This window comes from Chamaea fasciata, unplaced genomic scaffold (assembly GCF_029207755.1).
Source record: "Chamaea fasciata isolate MVZ Bird 193981 ecotype frontalis unplaced genomic scaffold, bChaFas1.0.hap1 SCAF_5, whole genome shotgun sequence".
NCBI lineage: Eukaryota > Metazoa > Chordata > Aves > Passeriformes > Sylviidae > Chamaea > Chamaea fasciata.
This window is the reverse complement of record NW_027094090.1, coordinates 41,694,561-41,713,794: the sequence shown is the minus strand read 5'-3', so window position 1 is coordinate 41,713,794 and position 19,234 is coordinate 41,694,561.

Sequence of the window (19,234 nt, the reverse complement as noted above, 5' to 3'; positions counted from 1 at the left end):
TCATACCTTCCATATCTACATGTCCAGTTCATGCATGATACAAATTCAAAGTGTACTGGGTTAATCAGCTGGGGGTGAATGTAATCTCCAGTCTGTTCTGGATGATCTGTAGTCAATAGAAGAGACACAAAATGAAGAATCCTAATACAATGAGATATTAATATGTTTCTGATTTGGGTTTTTGTGGGGGGTGCTTTGGAGTTTTTTAAGTTTTCTAATTCTGATTGTATTTGTATTATAGACATCTTCCCACTGCCTCTGGTTATTTCCTATGAACATATTTTGCCTGGTTTTAGACAATAAGCAGAAAAGTTCCCCCAGTCCATATGACTTCAATGTTAGCTCTGGGCTTCTAGTGCATCACACAGGGAGGCTGCATAACATATGATTTACACTACATGCATACATTTAGATTGGATTTTTTGCTCTAAGAAATTATCTGGATTGTCTCAGTAGACACACTAAGAAATATATGTGTAGCAAGTGTGACAGAGATGAACATAGTGTTGTCAATCTCATGAAAACTGACCTTACCATCTGATTGCATTTACGGGGTTTAGTTAAACCTGGAAGGGAACAATTAAATTTCAAGAATGTTTGCACTGACAAAGAGTGAACTAGCTACTGCAGGAGTGCATAAAAACCTAACATTGCTATTTCAGAAGGATAAATTATTTTTTAAATCTACACAAAACATCAATGCAATTGATTTTCCTGGTTCATAAATCTGGAAAAATTCAGGGCCAGCTTTGGCAAATCACCCATTACAGAGGTAAGGTACATTGTCAAATAAATCTGATATATGCTTCTACATAATTCAGAAAAACATCTTTTTCTCAAAGAAAGTCTTTGCTTCTTTGTTCCTTAATATACATTTAAATCTGATTTTTTATATACATATCTCCAAAAGATTAAAAGTGTCATACATGTTCGACTTGAAAAGGAAAACAAAAACTCTCTTAAGAAAACAAAGAAAATACATGCTAATCCTAAATTATTATAAGTACTTATGAAGGACTTGCTTTTTAATATTGATATTCCACATTTCAAAAATAATTAGCTGGTAAATAGTTATTACTTAATAGCCTTTTTTTTTTAAAATAAGCTGTCATTCTTCTATTTTTCCTTTTATAGAATCACAGAATAGTTTGGGTTTAAAAGGATAATAAATATTATCTCGTTCAAATCCCCCTGCTATGGACAGAGATGTCTTTCACTAGATCAAGTTGCACAGAGCCACATCCAGACCAGTATTGAACACCTCCAGGCATGGGGCATCTGCAGCTCCTCTGGGCAACCTATTCCAGTGCCTTGTTGTCACCACACTAAAGAATTCCTTCCCAATATGCATTCTAAACCTACTTTCTTTCAGCATCAAGCCATTCCCCCTTGTCCTGCTACTACAGGCCTTCATAAAAAGTCCTTCCCCAGCTCTCTTGTAGGCTCCCTTTAGTACTAGTAGGTGCTATGAGGTCTCCAAGGAGCCTTCTGTTCTGCAGCTGAACAACCCCAACTCTGAGTCTTTACTCATAGCAGAGGTGCTCCAGCCCTCCAATAATCTTCATAGCTCTCCTCCATATCCACTTGATCATTTCATCATTTCATCATTCATTAATTTTGATCCCTAACAATTAGAGCCAAAAAAAACCATTACTAGGCTAACCAGGAACCTTTACTGTTATTCAGAAATGCAATGTCTGGAGCAATCTTCTAAATTAGAATTGAAAATACACTCAATCCCAAGATTTCAAATACTCCTATAATCAAAACCATAGACAATAAGAATGTCTAGTACAAATTAAATGCTCTTAACCTAAGCCTAAACAATCTAAATGGTATTTTTTTTAATTACAAGCTGAACAAAACTGCTTTCCTTTTCAAAATAACGCTAGTAATGAGTCTCATCTTCAGTATAACATCTTAGCAGTAAGATTTCTCATCTGGTGTTACCAGTCTTAGGAGATCAAACCCACAAATGCCTTCAGAGAAAGCTTTCCTTGGCTGTGAATACTGGTAAGCACTAAGAATGAGAGGAATGCACCATTCTTAATGTTGAATTTGACCTGACTTTCAAGAAATATTTAACAATACATTTATTCCAGGAGATTCTAGAATTCAGTTGTGAAAGCTAGTGTTTTGAGCACTCACTGGGGAATCCAGTTTCTCCTTCACTGAATGCATACTTTATCAACCACATTCACATGAAAAAGGTTAGCAGGTTATGGAAAAAAAAGAAAGAGAAAAGAAGCCATAAAATTGATGATAACTGGTTTTCAGGCAGATTTCAAAAGTATGTGTATTTGAAGATGTGGGGGTTTTTTTTGTGTGCTAAAAAAAAGGTGATTGTCTTCTGCAAGGAAAATATTTAATCAGAGATTTATACCTTCAATAATGCTTTAAAAGCTTGAATTTTCTTTTCTTTCCTCTTCCCCCTCCACCCCCCCCCCCCCCATAAATTAACAGTACTACAAAGCTCAGTTCTTTGGTGTATATAATTTATTCTGTATTTGTTGTGTGTCTCCTGGCTTCATTTGTGGGACTGAACATCAATATTTTCATACCAAAATGAATCACAAATTCACAGAATAAGTTGAGTTGGAAGAGACCCAAAAGGATCCCCTTGTCCAACCCCTAGCCCTGCACAGGATACCCCAAGAATCACACAAAATGCCTGAGAGCATTGTCCAAATGCTTCTTGAACTCTATCAGGCTTGGTGCTGGGAGCCTGTTCAGTGCCCAACCACCTTCTGGGGGAAGAACCTTTTCCTGATGTCCAACCTAAACCTCCCCAGACTAAACTTTAGGCCACTCCCTCCTGTTCTGTCACTGGTCACCACAAAGAAGAGATCAGAGCCTGCCCCTCCTTTTTCCCTCCACAAGGAAGTTTTTGACATCAGTGAGGTGCCCCCTCAGGCTCCTCCTCTCCCAGCTGAACAGTCCAGGTGACCTCAGCCACTCCTCAGATGGCTTCTCTTCAAGGCCCTTCACCAGCTTTGCTGCCTTCCTTTGAAGCTCTCTAAGACCTGAATATCTTTTTTATATTGTGGCACCCAAAACTGCCCCCAGCACCGGAGGTAAGGCTGCCCCAGTGTAGAGCAGAGGGGACAGTCCCTTCCCTTGCCCGGCTGGTGATGCTGCGCCTGATGCCCCCAGGACAGAGTTGGCCCTCCTGGCTGCCAGGACATTGCTGACTCGTGTTCAACTTGCTGTAACCCCCAGGTCCCTTTCCACAGCTCTGCTTCCCAATGTCTCATTATCTAGTCTGTCCATATATCCAGGGTTGCCCCATCCCAGCTGCAGAATCTGGCACTTGCCATTATTGAACTTCATATGGCTGATCACTGTCCACCTCTAACTTTTCAAGGTCTCTCTGCAGGGCCTTTCTAGGAGTTGACAGGTCCTCCCAGTTTTGTGTCATCTGCAAATTCACTTAGCATCCCTCTCAGTCCTGCATTTTAAGTCATTTCTGAAGTAGTTGAAAAACACAAGGTCGAGAATGGAGCCCTGTGCAACCCCACTAATAACAGGACCCCAGTCCAATGTCCCCCCTTTCACTGTAACTCTTTGTGTGTGACCTGTGAGCCAGTTGCTCACTCGCCACATGAGGTGTTTATGCAGCTGTGTATTGGATACTTTTTTTCCAGAGGGATCCTGTAAAAGACGCTATGAAAAGCTTTGCTGAAATCCAAAAAGATCACACATCACCTGGCTTCCCTTGATCAACTAGGTGGCTTGTCATAAGGGGAAATCAGATTTGTTAAGCTAGAGTTCCCTTTCATGAAGCTGTACTGGCTGTGACCAATGATTAAATTGTCTTTCAGGCATTTTTCACCTGAATAATCATCATACCATTACCAGGCACTGAAGTGAGACTGAGATGCCTGTACTTTCCACAAATACTGAAAATATTGCACTGTGGTCTGGACAGCGAAGCATCTGTTCTGAACTTACCTACATATATTGTTGTTATTAACACTGTTTGGGATTGCTCATTGTATAACACAGGGAATTCTTGGCAAGTAAAATACTATTAACTGCAAATGATGAGATGAGCCCTTACTGCAGAATAAATAAACCCAGGACATGAAAATTTCCATGAAAACCAGTTTTAGAATATTTAAGATTACTATAATAAGGGTAATTCACTAATGTTCTATACAAATGTGATATTTTTAGATCAATCTTCTAACATGGTGCTCTGTTTTACTCTCTGCTCAGTATTCTCCTATGTAAGACATTAATGTTTTCACTTTTATAAAAGGACATTGGGAACTCGTTCATTACTGAATTATTAAAAGTTAAATAAAGAACAAACTATGACACCTCAGAGAAGATTTCACTCTGGAAACTTATTAAAGTAACAAACCCCATAGTTAACTGTCTTAAAAAACTGCAGATGACATCAGTTTTCATTGTGAAGCATTTCAGAGAATCTGATGGAAATTATAGTTCTTACTGCTCTCTGGTTAAATTTGCAGTTCTGTTAGGCTACATTTAAATAAGTATTAAATTATGAGTTGCATTGCAGATCATGAGCTCCAACAGTGTCATATCCTCAAATGGTAAATTATAATATTTTGTAAAATGAAGTGGAAAATGCAGATGTATCATAATGAAAACAAATTAGATGATTTTTATGTCATATTCTACATACAAAGACAAATTAATTGGAGCATCTCCACCACTCCATCAACTTTTCATATAAAGCAAAATAAGGGGCTTAATCTTTGTTTCTCAATCCTTGGTCCTTGGAGACAAAAATTATTAAATTTCTACTCACTTTAATCAAAACTGTATTGACCTATACAGCATAGAAAAGTGAAAGGGTGATTTTGAAAAATTATTATATATATGCACATACTGAAATATCTGTCTTATTATCTTCATTTTAGTTTTAGCCACCCTGGAAGACTAAAATAAAAAGATTCTCCAAATAGGTGTATTTTGGTATCTTCAGGAGGCATTTTCCAATATCTTGCCTTTTTTACTAGTTTTGCCACAGCAAAAACATACCATGTCATAGGTATGCATACCCTTTGGCAGAACAGTCAGTCATGTAAAGCAAGGCTATATTGCTGTTTTTTCTGTAAAAGAAGAAAAACAGGACCACGTCCAGAGTCATCACACTGCACAACACTTGTACAAGATCTGATTCCTTCTACCTGAGTCCTTCATGATCATTCCTGCAAGAGGTTTGTCCTGCACATTCATCTCCTAGAAAATTAGACATACAGGAAATATATTTTTGTATGGTTACATATAATACATATAAATCTAGATAAAACTACGTGATACATAGTAACTTTTACAGATAATTTCCTATCAGCAACACCATTCTTCCCAGAAGGGATGTTCAGTGTCTTCCTCATAAATACTATCTTGCAATGAGAATAATTTTTTGAGCTTTAAAAAAAGGAATATGATCCCCACCTCAGTCCATAGAATTATTTATTGCATGTTAGTTTAACATTTAAATTAAGTTCAGAGAAAAATTAATTTCAATACCATATCCATAACAGTAGTCTGCTGTTAAATTGCCATGGAATTGAATTGGCATCTGGGCAGATATTCGACTATTTTTCAGCCACATTTCTAGATGTTTTTTCAACTGTCATGCTACCTACTACTATTTTCAAATAAAATTCCACTCTGCTCTGATAGTTGCAAAAAGGTTCTTAAAATTCCATGTAGAAATTTTAAGTACTTTAAGTAGGATGACATTGCTGATTAAACCCTTTTTCCAGCCCTTTGCTGGGCTTATGTAAGAATTTCACATTTAACAAGTAAAGCTGAACATCAAAAGCTGATGTTCATTTCCTCTGTTCTGACAGTTAAATAGCTGCCTTCCTTCTTTATTGCTATTTACCCATTAATGGTGCTTTTACGTTTGCCAGACTGAAGTCTGGAGCAACAATTTAAAGTATTCTGGCTTTTTTTCTTTAGCATACCATGTACCATTAAGAGCAGAGTTCTAAAAGTGTAAGTTAAATCCTTAAACCAGCCTTTGCTTCTTCTGAAAGTCCCTTGCTGTGTGCTCATGTCACCTGGGATATTTCAGTTCATTTGCAACTATAGAATCTATTCTATTTTCATGTTACATTTTCACTAGCACACACAACCATTCCCTTCTCTCTTTAATTTCAGTACTGCATAAATTAACGTCATCTTGGGTAAATATTGCCAAACCACTTTCACCTCCATTCAGGAAGCTGGGATGGTTACTGCCATTTATTTCTCAGAATTACATCCTGGTTTTGGCCATTGCTTACTACATTTAGATCCCACATCTACTGAGACTACAATAAGCATGCTTTATTGAGACACCCCTTTAAAAGAGATGCACTAATTCTTTCTCTTTTTTTGCCATATATCTCTAAGAGTGCACTATCTGATTGTATCAAAATTATATGCATACCGTTTTACCTCCATGGAAATCGTGTGAAGCAAACAGGTTTTGTTAATCACTCCTGAAAATGGTTCCTGGCAGCAGTATGGCTTTGCATTTGCAAAATGAGCCAGGTTTCTCTCTTCCACAGAGCTGAATAGCAACTTTCAAGAAAGGAGAAAAAAAAAGAAAAAATCCCAAACAGGTCTCTTCTCTAGTGGTTGTCTGCTACCTTTCAAAGATGCAATTTCTTCCTTAGGTTTCCTCTCTTCTCTCACTCAAAATTGTATATTAAAATCAACATGATGTTCTCCTTCTTCCCAATACTTTAACTCACTCCAATCTGTACACTCATAGTTTTCTTTTGGAAAGGGGTAGTTGTAGTTTTAGTGTATGCAGAAATTCTTAAAAGTTGGGGAATAAATAACACAACATAGCCAACAATTTTTTTCAAAGGTGCATGTTCATTTTTTTAAACACTCAAAGTGTGATTGGCAATATGTTCACTCAAAGTAGAAAATATGTTTACTCAAGCATATTTGTGGTAACTGGTCCTCACATAAAAACAAACAAAGAAAAAAGTCAGGTAAGGCTTCTTAGGTAAGTAAGTGTGGCATGTGCATACATAAGTGCATTAATAAAAATGTTGTGAGGCCCCACATCTATGGCTGTCTTCTGTACCAAAGACGTTAAGCGTTCTGGCTAAGGAGAGAGACTAGTGTGTCAGAAATAATTTGGATATTAACTTTTGTATCATTAATCACACTTTCTTCTAATACTAAACCAGTTCCATAAAATATAGTCTCTTGAATTATATCACTTGCCAAGTTGTTTTCTAAACAGATGCTACTTTTCTTGAATATTAATTATAATCAATATATTTACCTTGCCCACAAATTATTGATAATATTTTTTCTTGTTTATATGAAAGCTCTTTTTCTGTTTTAAACTGAAGAAATATATATATTTTTTCAATAGCTTTAGCATAAAAATTATAGAACAAAGGAATAGTAGTCATATGTTTAATCTGGTATGATATTATAATATCATACTTGATAAAAGGTATCTAAGTCATAAAAGTATATTTAAGCATTTATCTTTCTAAATAAATATAGAATAATTTTGTTTCAGGACTGTGATAAAAAAAATTCCCATCTAAGACCATATGATTGGAAAACTTCCCTTTCCCACACTTTCATTTGTTCTGCCAGCAGCAAGGCATTGCATTTCTTCAGTTCTGCTTAGTGGTCAGATCCCCACTAGGTTTGTATGCATTTATTTAATCAACATTTATCTTTTTATGGTTATTAAAGATTGAACATATATATTGCTGTCTTAAAGAAAGAATATTGTAAAATTCTGGTTAATGTTTCTCATTGTTTTGATAATTTGTGGCTAATATTTTCTTTTATTTATTTATCTTCATAGACATAGCTATCCTGAAGAGTGAAAGGGGGAAAAAAAGCTGGTTGCATTTCTGCATTGCCTATTTCTGTCATCACCTTCATATCCTTATGAAGATTTCACTACTCAGTTGCTCACTGCAGACACATGCTCACGCAGTGAAATCACAAATAAATGGAAAGACATTGTAAGCAATAGGTTTCTGGTAGAGAGGGGAGAATGAGAGAGAGTTAGAAGCTGTCTTAGGTATTTTAAAGTTCACTACAAGGAAAGCTAAAGAACATTTTCTTCTGCTGCCCTGCCTTTTGACTGTGACATGTCTTCCGTTTCATGTGCCTCTGTGGATACGTGATCTGAAGCTCACTGCACTTAGCTGGAAATTTCCTAATAATTTTGCACTTCTTCAGTATTCCACTTCAGCTATAAATCCTTTTTCATGTAAGCCAGCTTGCTTTCTGCTTGAGCTACACCATGCGGTGTCAACGTACCCTCTAGCTGTTGGTGTGGTTTTAAATCTGGGACAAATTACTAACCTAGCAAACATTTTTGCAGCTGTTTAAGTAAGAGAGGTGTGTGCTCCTGCTGAGATTGGTTACTGGAGCCAAACTTAGCATGCTACATCACCTAGAAGACTGCTTGGGCATGCATTATAACACCACAGGCCTGCAACTCACATCCAGCCAGCCAACAGCTGGACTGGTTTAAACCTTACCACCACGCAGGTTTTGTGGTATTCCCCTCTCCTCACTTTCCCTAAAGTTACAGACCCAGCAGTGCAGCCAGAAGAAGAAAAGTACTCAGTGCAGTGTTTTTGCTAAACGTGTATCCATCAGTATTTTAACTATTCCGGGAGGATGAGGACCTGGCATGCCAGAGGCATCTTCCCACGCTGCCCAGCAGGCAAGAATGGCCACAGTGAGCTGTTTGTATGAAACCTTCAGCTGGCCCTTAAAACAGACTTTTTGGGGGTTTTTTCCCACATATCCTTCCCTATAAAACTATTTTGCTTGACATTTTCAGTGGGGCTAACACATTTTAGAGCAGCAAGTTGTTTGTTTTTTGATAGCAAAGTACTAAAGATGCTAAGAAAATAAAAGAAAAAAAAATAAAAGAAAGACTTCAACCCTAAAGCTTCTAAATTTAGTTAATAAAGGTAGGTCATAATGAGTAAAAATTACAAGATATTTATCTTTTTTCCTCTAAAATTAGCTTTGTTTTGAAGTTTTGCGGGTTTTTTTCCTCTCATGTTTATGAGTTGCAGAGGCAGCTAAAACTGAAAAACAACAGCAAACTTTTCCCACCCTTACTTCACAGTTTGCATAGATTTAGGACTTTTTAAATATTTACCCATGTGGAAACATCTACCATCTGGTGAGCATACTTTGGTCAGACATTCTGCTCCCAGTAGTCAAAACATCTTGGAAAAATTCCTAGTTCTTAAAAAAAAAAAACAAACCTTTGTCTGTGCCAGCATAGTTTGTGGGCCAGATGCTTATCTGAATTATACTGCTATGAATAAGCACTTTCAATAGTAATGAAAAAGTGAAAGTTTGGTTGGGTTTTTTCCTTCTTTATTTACTCTCCTTCAATTTACTGCAGTAATTAAATAGTCAATGATTATTAAAATAGCCTCAAAAGTCTTTTAAGGGTAAAAGGATCTTTAATTTAACTTGGAGTAAGAAGTCAGCATCTTAAGGTTTCTTCTCTCTCACAAAAGGGAGTGCTACAGAAGATTTCCAAAGAATTTGAACTTTTGAATCTCAGGAACTTGGAACAGAGGGCCTCTTTCCTATTTTCTTATCTCAGTATGAGCTATAGAACAGCACCTTTCTTCCAAAACCAGTCTTTATTCTAAAGGATAAAATTAATAATTTCATAAATGGGGTGTACATGAACTAGAACTCTTATGGGAGCTTCTCCTGCTTGTCCCACTGTTCAAAACACTGCATTCAGTTGCTGAAGTGTCTTCACTGCACTTCCATTAATAGACTCAGTTTTCAGGTTTGTCTTTAATGACCTAAAGTTAAAAAATCAGGAATTATTTCTGCTCTTACTTGTTTTCTTCAGTTCACTGCAGTTTTCAGAAAAAAAATGAGAGAAACAAACAAAAAAAAATGTTTATAGCCTTCAGAAGAATTATTTTCAATCCCTTTTGTTGAAAACAGATATTTTATTACATATGGCACCTCAGAACAGACCTAATACATATTCCTAAATACTAATGCACCTTTTTTTTTTTCCTTCAGCTGCTTTTTTTAGTTTTCTCTAGTGTCTAAGCAATCATTTTCTTTTATGAACCCAAAGTGATATTTTGTGTTTGGATTTTTTTTTCCTTCTTCAGCTATGCTGGAATTCAGATGAGGACTTCCTAATAGTCTCTTTTTGGATGTTTTTAAAAAAACATTTTATTTTTAATCAGAATGTATACTGTTTGTTAGAAACTGTTCATCTGGTAAATTTAGCTTTTTTTTTTTTCCCCTCTTTTACTACTACAAAAGAAAGGATAGAGGAAGAAGTGGGGCTAATTTTCTGAGCACTTTTACACTTTTCTTTTGGAATGCCCTGCCATGCTTTGGCAGTGAGCATGCAAGGTGGCACCCTGGATACCATCTAATCAGAAAAAGCAGGGAAATTACTTTAGCTTAAACTATTCCTTGAGGCTGAAGATAGCAATTCCATAGTTACTGAAAAGGAATCAGATGTAAGAAGCGGACAGCTGGTAACAAAGGAAAGGATGATTCGGATGTTTCTAGTGCTCCCAAAATATTCTATAACTAAAAATATTCCAAAAATCCAAAGACTACAGAAATCAAAAGGAATGCATGTCTTCGTTTCAACAGGTTTGATCATATCCTAATTTAGAAATTATTTTTAATCATTAAATTAGTCTTAGTGAAGGCACTTTGAGACAATTGCCATGAAAACCCAGGACTGTTGGTATTGAGATTTTTAAGAGACTGTGTTCAGGGTTACGTGGAATTTAATTAAAATTTATTGACCCTTATTTCCCATGCACTGAAAATAAGGGTTCGGTAGTGCTGCTCCTCTTCTGTCCTGTGTTTCCACGCATTCCATGAACTATGCTGGTACAAGTACCCAGTGAATCAGATAGTGAATCAAATAGAGAAATATAATATGGATTATAATCAAGAAGGAAATAAAAACTGTGGTGTTAGGTCAGTCACCCTTGGGCCATATTTGCATTTGTACTGGCATAGTTGAGGGACTGGAGCTAACATGATTCAGATAGATGGAAAGAGGACACTGTGTAGTTACTGACTAAGCAGTTCTGTGCAGACACATATATTGCTAAAGCCTTTCCTTTAGTGTCTGTATTAGCACATATAATAATCTTCTTATTGTCTCAGATCTGAAGACTTAGAAATGATAAATTAAGAGAGATAAATAAAAAATTAATTAATCCAACAAGATGAAATAAAGCAAAGAAATACTGACTAACATGACTATGAAGTAAAATTATTTCAGAGCCACAAGCTGGGCCCAGATCATCATGTGTTCCCATTGTTTGGCTCCAAATACGTTGTTCTGATTTTAGTTCTTTGGCCTCATATAATTTTGCATACAATATAATCTCATGGCTATAAGAAAAGCCCTCTCAATATAATCATTGCCTATTAGATTATCTAAGTTAAAAATCATTTCCTGTAAATAAATTCTCTTAAATGTAATTAAAAATTCCTATTACATTTTTGCTAAGTATTGTTATATATATAAAGATTTTCAACACTATAAAGTCATACTGATTTAACTTCTACTTAAAATCCATAAATAACACTTATTTGAATAACAGATATGTGTTTTAAGTCTCCATAGCCAAATAGGTGAGTGCTGTTGCTAGCAGACTGGTGAAGACAACTGAGTATAAACCAGGAGCTTAAGGAATAATAAAGAAATTATAAGAAAGCTAAAACCAGAAAACCCAGGAATAATCTTCCAGTTTCATTAAAAAGTCTTCAAATTAGAGCTGATATTTCTGTCAGTTCTTTTCCAAAATTCATAAACTTATGCATATTGTTAATACATAACAGCATAAATGTAAATAAATGTGCATGGTGTGTCATTGATAATTGTCAGTAGAGTGCATGAGGTTGCAGGGAATAGGCAGTGTTACTACTGCAGGACCTCAGACTTATCCCAGTGTTTAGATGTCTGCCTTTAGCATATCTCACAGTTCCCACTACAGTGTAAAGGTTCCTACTTCACCCAAGACACCTAAAAGTTCAATCAGAAGACAACCATGGAGGCAGACTTCATTGCCAGTAAACAAGTTTCACAGCAAGAGCATGCAAATTCAGGGCACTTGTTGTGGTGCATTTTGGGTTTTACCAAGTTTCTGCATGCTTTTGTACTTTGTTTTACAATGGTTTGTCCTATGTACCCCATGTTAAGCCCCTTTTTGGTTTTTCCTGAATTATGAGTCCTGTCCATCACTCTGCAACCCTGCTCTGATGCCTGGAAGGTTCTAGTGGGGATCTCGAGTGATTTGGCAGGGTTTTGGTTCTCCCTTCCCCTTTTCATGTGTTGAATTTTTCTACTGATTGTCCTTTTTTCTGGGTCACTCCTCCCCTCTTTGGGATTGGTTCCAAGTTGCCCCATCCCATTTCCCCACCCCCGATACTAAAGGTTCGGTACCAGAAGGAAACTTCACTTTTCATGAGTCCTTCTGGGTGTGTACAAGTGCAGCAGGGGCTTAATAAACGCCAAATTGAAGCTCTCATGAGGGTCCTCTCTTCTTCCTCACCACTGCCACGCTTCTGCCCAAGGCAAAGACCCACTGGATCAGAAAGGTGTATCTGCATACTGAACTGTACCTTTTAATGCAAGCTAGGTGCTAGAGCTAGCCGGAAAATGGGACGCGAGTTCCCTGAAAGCAGCACCAAACCGCCGCAGGGACTGTGGAAGGAATGTTGTGGGAATGAAAAAAGAGGAGTGTTTTTTTGGCATGGTTTTAAACCTAGGGATAAAAAACAGAAGTCTAGTTGAATTGTCTTGTATAATTTTCTAATGTAATTTCCACAATCACTTGATTTTTTTTTTTTTTTTTAAAGATTGAAAAGGACATTTGGAGTTGCATGGTTTTGTAAAATAATGTTTTTGGTTTGCAAGATGAAAAGGAGCTTTCAGCTTTTGAAATAATTATATTGGAAAAGCTTTGTTGCAGAATGAGAGAGGAATTCTAAGTCTGGGAAGGATAAAATTACATAATCCCTTCCATTTTATGTGTCCATTCATATGTCCAGGGTTGGACACATAACTTAATGGTTTTAGTAAAGCATTTTAAAAAAATGACAAGGGTGAAAAAAAGGGTTCTAGTTCAGCCAGGTCCATTGGGAGGTGAGAAGAGACAGAGTCGTCAGAGAATCATAGCATAACTATTGGTCATAGACCAATATCCAATTGGTATTGGAGAGAGATACAGGAGGCCAGGAGAAAATACAGAAAAGAGAGATGAAGAATGAGAACCAAAAAATTTGTGCTCACATGAATGATTTTTCTAGAGCTGCCACTTTAAAAAGCCAACAATTCAGACGAAATTATATTTTCTATTGTTTTTTTCTGTTTTGATTTGGTTTAGTGCTAGAATAGAAAATAATGAAGTTAGATTTGGAGACACCAAATCTCTACTGTATTAATTGCATATTTTCAGTGTGTAGACTGGTTTCTGAGTTTTGTGCATCTTGAAAGGCCTAAAGCTGAGTTTGGGTCAGAAGATATTTTCTATTGAATCTGGTACCTCTGGGTGTTATGAGCCTGCTGTCCCTTTTTAAATTAAGATTTCTTATAAATCTGTTTCAGACTAGGGTAAAAATTTCAGAGGTTTTTGGACTCAATATCTAATATTTGCAATGCTTCTTGGCTTAAATAAAAAGTTAAGAAAATTAAAAAGAAGGTAGTGGAAAAAAGAAAAAAAAAAGTAACATTTTGTAATTTTCAAATTAATTCAACTTGATTCTAGTTACATAACTGGGAATAAAAGATGGTGAAGGTTGTAGTTGTTTACAGCTGTTATCTTCAGGAGTATTGATGTTCTGTGCCATTTTAGGCATAATTAGATATTACTTGGTATTGGAGACATCCAAAATCCAGAATTAATCAGTAGGTTAAGGGATCTTAGGTAAGAAGCAGCCTTCCAAAGTGACAAATGGTAGGCAAATATTTCTCAAAATAAAAATGAGTAATAGAAATCAGTGTTGAAGCAACCAAAGACAGAGGTATCTGGTTTAAGATAATCAGTGTGGGTGCATCTGTAGTCAGGACAGAGACAGGGGGTCTCCAGAGGGCAGTTAATTGCATGCTAGGTTAAGTGTCAAAGAGAGTTGGTACCTCTCAGGGTACTCCTTTCACCAGAGGATGTAATGAGAAGAGAACGACCAGTTTAGACAAGACTTGCAGTGTTAAGTGCACTGATGGAGTGACATGTATCCTATGGCTTTGTCTGTTAGGTCAATTTCCTCCCGCACCTCCACCCCAAAGTGTATTCAGGCTGATATTTCAAACTGAAGATGCTTGTGTCTATACTTAAAAAAAAAAAAAAAAAAAAAAAAAAAAAAAAAAAAAAAAAAAAAAAAAAAAAAAAAGCTATTCTTAAAACCAACTTTTTATACTAATTTCAATTAACAGGACAAAAACTTCAGGATCAGTTTGAAAGGGCTAGCATTCCACTGTAACATCTTGTGATTGTTTTTATTTCCCAGGAACTGACATTTTGCTGTAATCAAATTTCAATATGTATATCTTCAAGTAACAGTACATCAACTAATTAATGTTAGAAACATAGAGTAATTTAGGTTGAAAAAGACCCTCGATACCATCCAGTCCAACCATTATCCTCCAGTCCAACCATTACCTCAGCACTACCAAGTACACTACTAAAGCACGTTCCTAAATGCTGCACCTACACGTCTTAAATAACTGCACAGGTGGTGACTTGACTGCTTCCCTGGGAAACTTGTTCCAGCTTGACAGCCCTTTAAATAAAGAAATATTTCCTATATTATTGAACTTAACTTTGTTCATAACATCCTTCTATGGTCTAAGAATTGCTTAAACTAGTAAACAAGCCTGCTTCAGCAAAAACAAACAAAAAAAACCAAACCCAAACCAAAATCAAACCAAAACAAAAAGTTCCAATGTTCTCCCAAATTAAACATCTAGTTTAAAAAATCTTTTAGCATTATTGAATTAATTATATTCATCAGCAGTACAACCTATGGGTCAGAGGTTTATGTACTAACTGTGAATGTCAAGTTCTTAAATGCATAAAAGCTTGATTGCAAGGTGGTTAAAGTGTTCTGTGTGGAAAACTACAGTGTCTAATTCCAGCAATACAAGACCATCAAATGACAGCATCTGACCCTTTCACAGTTCACATACAGGCGCCTTGCCCAAACTCTCATTAGACTTACCCAATTATCTTTAGAGAGTGTGTGCTGGAGACTGAAGTGGCTAATAGGGGAGGAAAACATTTGCAATATTGAGCTAAATACCATCTACTTGGTTTTACCTCCCCCCCACCACCACCACCCCACCTGCCCCCCCCGCTTTGTTTATTATCTGGAATGAGGGTACCACCTACTGGCCATCAGGGGTTTTGTGAAATTACCTGAAAATATCTTTGTCTTCTGCTCAGTGCCACTTGTTCCTACCCTATTGATTAAAACAACCTAATTTCCTATAATTTTGTACCATTCTGGGCATGTGGAATTGAACAAATGTTATTTTTGCTTTTATATATATATATCCATAAAGGTCAAAAAAAATTGAGAGAGATATGCAGGAGGCTAACTGTTCTTGCTTTAGTATATAGTTTTATTAATGCAGGCAAACAGTCATATGAAAAGGAACAGCTTGATTTCTTTAATATGAGGCAGCAACAATCTCCAGAACTTCGTGCTTTCCTACAAAGAAGTTTAAAGGGATATGCTCTTACCTCTCTCTCTCTTTTAAGGACATAGGAGATAATAAAATCTTCTCTACTTATGATTTTCAGCCATGGGGTCTGACCCCATCAGGCACATTTTCTGCCTCTGAAGATTTCATTTCCTGACATCATGTGAAGCCGAAAAGAGAAGAGAAAGAGGTGGAGCTCCATTTAGGAGCATCAAGGGTCCATAGATAGACTATGAAGTCCTGAGCATGTCAAGAGCAGAGTGATCTAGGCTGGATAGGGGGAGAAGTTCTGCAGTCACTTTCCTCACTCAGCACACTCACACTACTCATGAAAAACCATTGATCTTTTCCAGTCTCATATCTCAGGCCAAATTGCTAAAAGTTCCCTTTTACATGCCATAGTCTGGGCCACCCAGAATTTGGGGCATCGTGCTGGTGTTTGTAGGGCTTTATTTTCAATAAAACTCATGGACTCCTAGGTATGTTTACTAATTTTGTAACCTTAAGCAGGGGAAAACTAAACCTTTGCTTTAAAATAAGACGAATAAAATCAACTTCCTTGCAGTGACAAAGGAGACTGCAGACTAATCCTGCAGTCCCTTCAGGTGAAGAACAGAATGGAAGGTGTCATGTCTTTTCTCAGATAAATTTGTATTGTGGTGAAGGCTGAGTATGAAACTGCGTTTGATGCTGTACATAGTACAGAACTTTTGGGGAGTATCAGTCATATCCAACTGTAATGGCCTGAACTTTCCTCATAACAGCTCAATCAGTGCTACAGTTTGTGATCAAAACCATACTGATGACACACTGATGTCATAGGTACTGATGAGCAGTGTCTGCACAGCACCAAGACCACCTCTGCTTCTCACTCTGCCCTGAGTCTGATTAGGTTGGAGGTGCAAAACAGAGAGGGAAAAGGAAGACAACCCTACTTAATGAAACAAGTATTCCATGCCATATAGCATTATGGTCAGCCAAAAAATTGGAAAAGAGGAATTGGCTGGACATTGGCCTACCTGAGGGAAGTAATGAGTGATTGCCTTTGCATCATTTCTTTTGTTTTCTTTCTTTCTTCTTCCATTTATTTCTTTTTTTTCTTTTAAAGTAATGGTGAAATTAACCATTAACCCAGGTGTGGGTTTTTTTGTTTTAATGTTTCTTTTTATGTTTCCCCATCCCACGTCAGTGGGAAATGAATGAGGGCAGTTTGGTTCTTAGCACCCTACCAGTGTTAAACATGGAGAGAACTGAAAAAGCCAGGTGATAATTTTAGAAGTACTGTGGGCCCCAAGAATTCTTAGAGAAAGAAAGGTTTTCTCTGGTCCAACAGAGCTTAAGATAATGGAACAATGTAATACAGCCGTGTTACAATAGTTTTAGAAAGGAAAGAGAAGGACTCATTAAAATGTAGAATATTTGTAAAAATATCCGATCACTTAAACAATGATGCTGTTTTTCACTCCCTATAAGTTAACATAGGTTGAAAACAAAAATTTAATCTACCCTGCTTAAAAATATCAAGAATGGACTTATGTTACAAGACACAATTAATTTGTGAAACTCATCATCAAGTAATTGAAAAAGAATGAACAGATCCTTACAAAAATGGCAATATCAATTATAATAAAGCCCTTCAAAATTACTGTAAATATGATAGATCTCATCTTGTGTTCATAAATACCTGTGGCATTAAAATGGTGCAGTCTTCTGAGTCATTTTAGCTGCACTTCCCTCTGGATCTAAGTTTTCCATTTTTTCTTCAGCAATATGGCTTAAACATGAACTTCTGTTCCCACCAAATTGGAGTCCTTGGCCCACATGCTTAACTGTACTATGAAAGCAATACCTGTTTGTTATTCTACAATTAAATTATTCTAGTCACGTGCTTCAAAATTAAATTGAAATTACAAAAATTAAATTCTTAAAAATCCCCACTTATAATCTATACAAAATATTGATTTTGCAGAAACACAATCCCAATTTTTTTTAAAGTTATATCTGACTCCATCCAGAATGTTTCAGGTAAGAGAAGAGTCATGGATATTGAACCACATTTAGCAGGTAGTCCCTACTGATGCAAAGGGCAGCAGCCAGGTATCTGCAAGTAGTGGGTGCAGCTACACGTTGTGTCATCCTGAACACATACTGGAAATAGCAGGCAAGACAAAGAGATCCCCTCCCACCATGTATGCATGGCAACCACTGTGAACATATGCCACATTCAACATTTTCCTGATACCACTGCTGAGATCTCTTTCTGCCTGGCACACTGGAAGGGCTCAGCAGCTCTGCACCATCAAAGATCTTCCTCTGCCAGCTGCATTCCCTCTGGCTTTCCAGAGATCAGAGAGAATCCTTCTGTCAAGTACATAAAAGGCAGTTGTTAAAATGCCAACACCACAGTTATGTCCACAGTGTGCTATTAAGACTGGTTAAAATGTGATAGGAAAACATGTTCCCATTTTAAAAAACAGCAGTTGTCTGGCCTGGTGCACTCCTGTGGACTGGCTGATCTTGCCAAAACTCTTGAAGAAACTGGCAGAAAGTCTGACCTTTGGCTGAGATCATGTAACTGAGCTCAGCAAGACACTTAGCTCCCTGGAAAGCTTTTGCTGACTTGCTGGTGGCCAAGACTGCATAAGGTGCCTGTCTATAAGTCTGCTTAGGTCCTTCTGCTGCAAATTCCCCAACATCTGGTGGTAGCCTGCCTTGGTTCCTCAAATAATTGTCCATTGGAAAATTTGTGAGCCTAGGAGGTGGCAAAAAAATACTTGAGACACTGACCATCCTAGTAAACCTCTCCGAGCAGAATATTTAGTTCTCCAGTAAAACAAGTATCAACATAATTGTTTGGTGCTTTTTTACCCCTATATTTTTTCTAGAAAGGTTTGGGGGTTTTTTTTGATAGATATGTATTTTGTTTCCAATCTTGTTGTGCCCACAATATTTAACATCGTTTGTTAGTGACACAGAAAGAACAGAAAGAACATGGTGACCAAAGAAAGACCACAGATACTATCAGCATCAACTTTGGTAATCCATGAATTTTCAATGCAGTGTAAAATGAAATTTAGCTCCCAAAGTGCATAGGCAATAAGGCTAGAACTTCTTTCCCTGATATTTTAATTAAAAATTTGTGGGGAAAAAAGGCCCTAATAGCATTAAGGTAATAAGGTAATCTTGCTATTTTTTTTTAAGAGAACAAAATTAAATTCTACAAATACCTAAAATATACAGCAATAGTGTATACTTCATATGATAAATCTTGATTGATATTTAGAAATATATTTTGAAGCATTTAATATCACCATATAGAAAATTCTGTCTTGTCTTACAGATCAGATTATTAAGAAATTCTTAAATAAATACTTAGTTTTAGGAATATTCTTTGGTCCTTTAAAAGTAAATAATTGAAGCAAATAAATTGAATAAAGAAATGTGAAAATTACATGGTTTAAAGTGATTTGGTGCGCTAAATCCTCAAGAGCCCATTGAAGACAATTAGTACTAGGAAGCTAAAACTTCTCGATT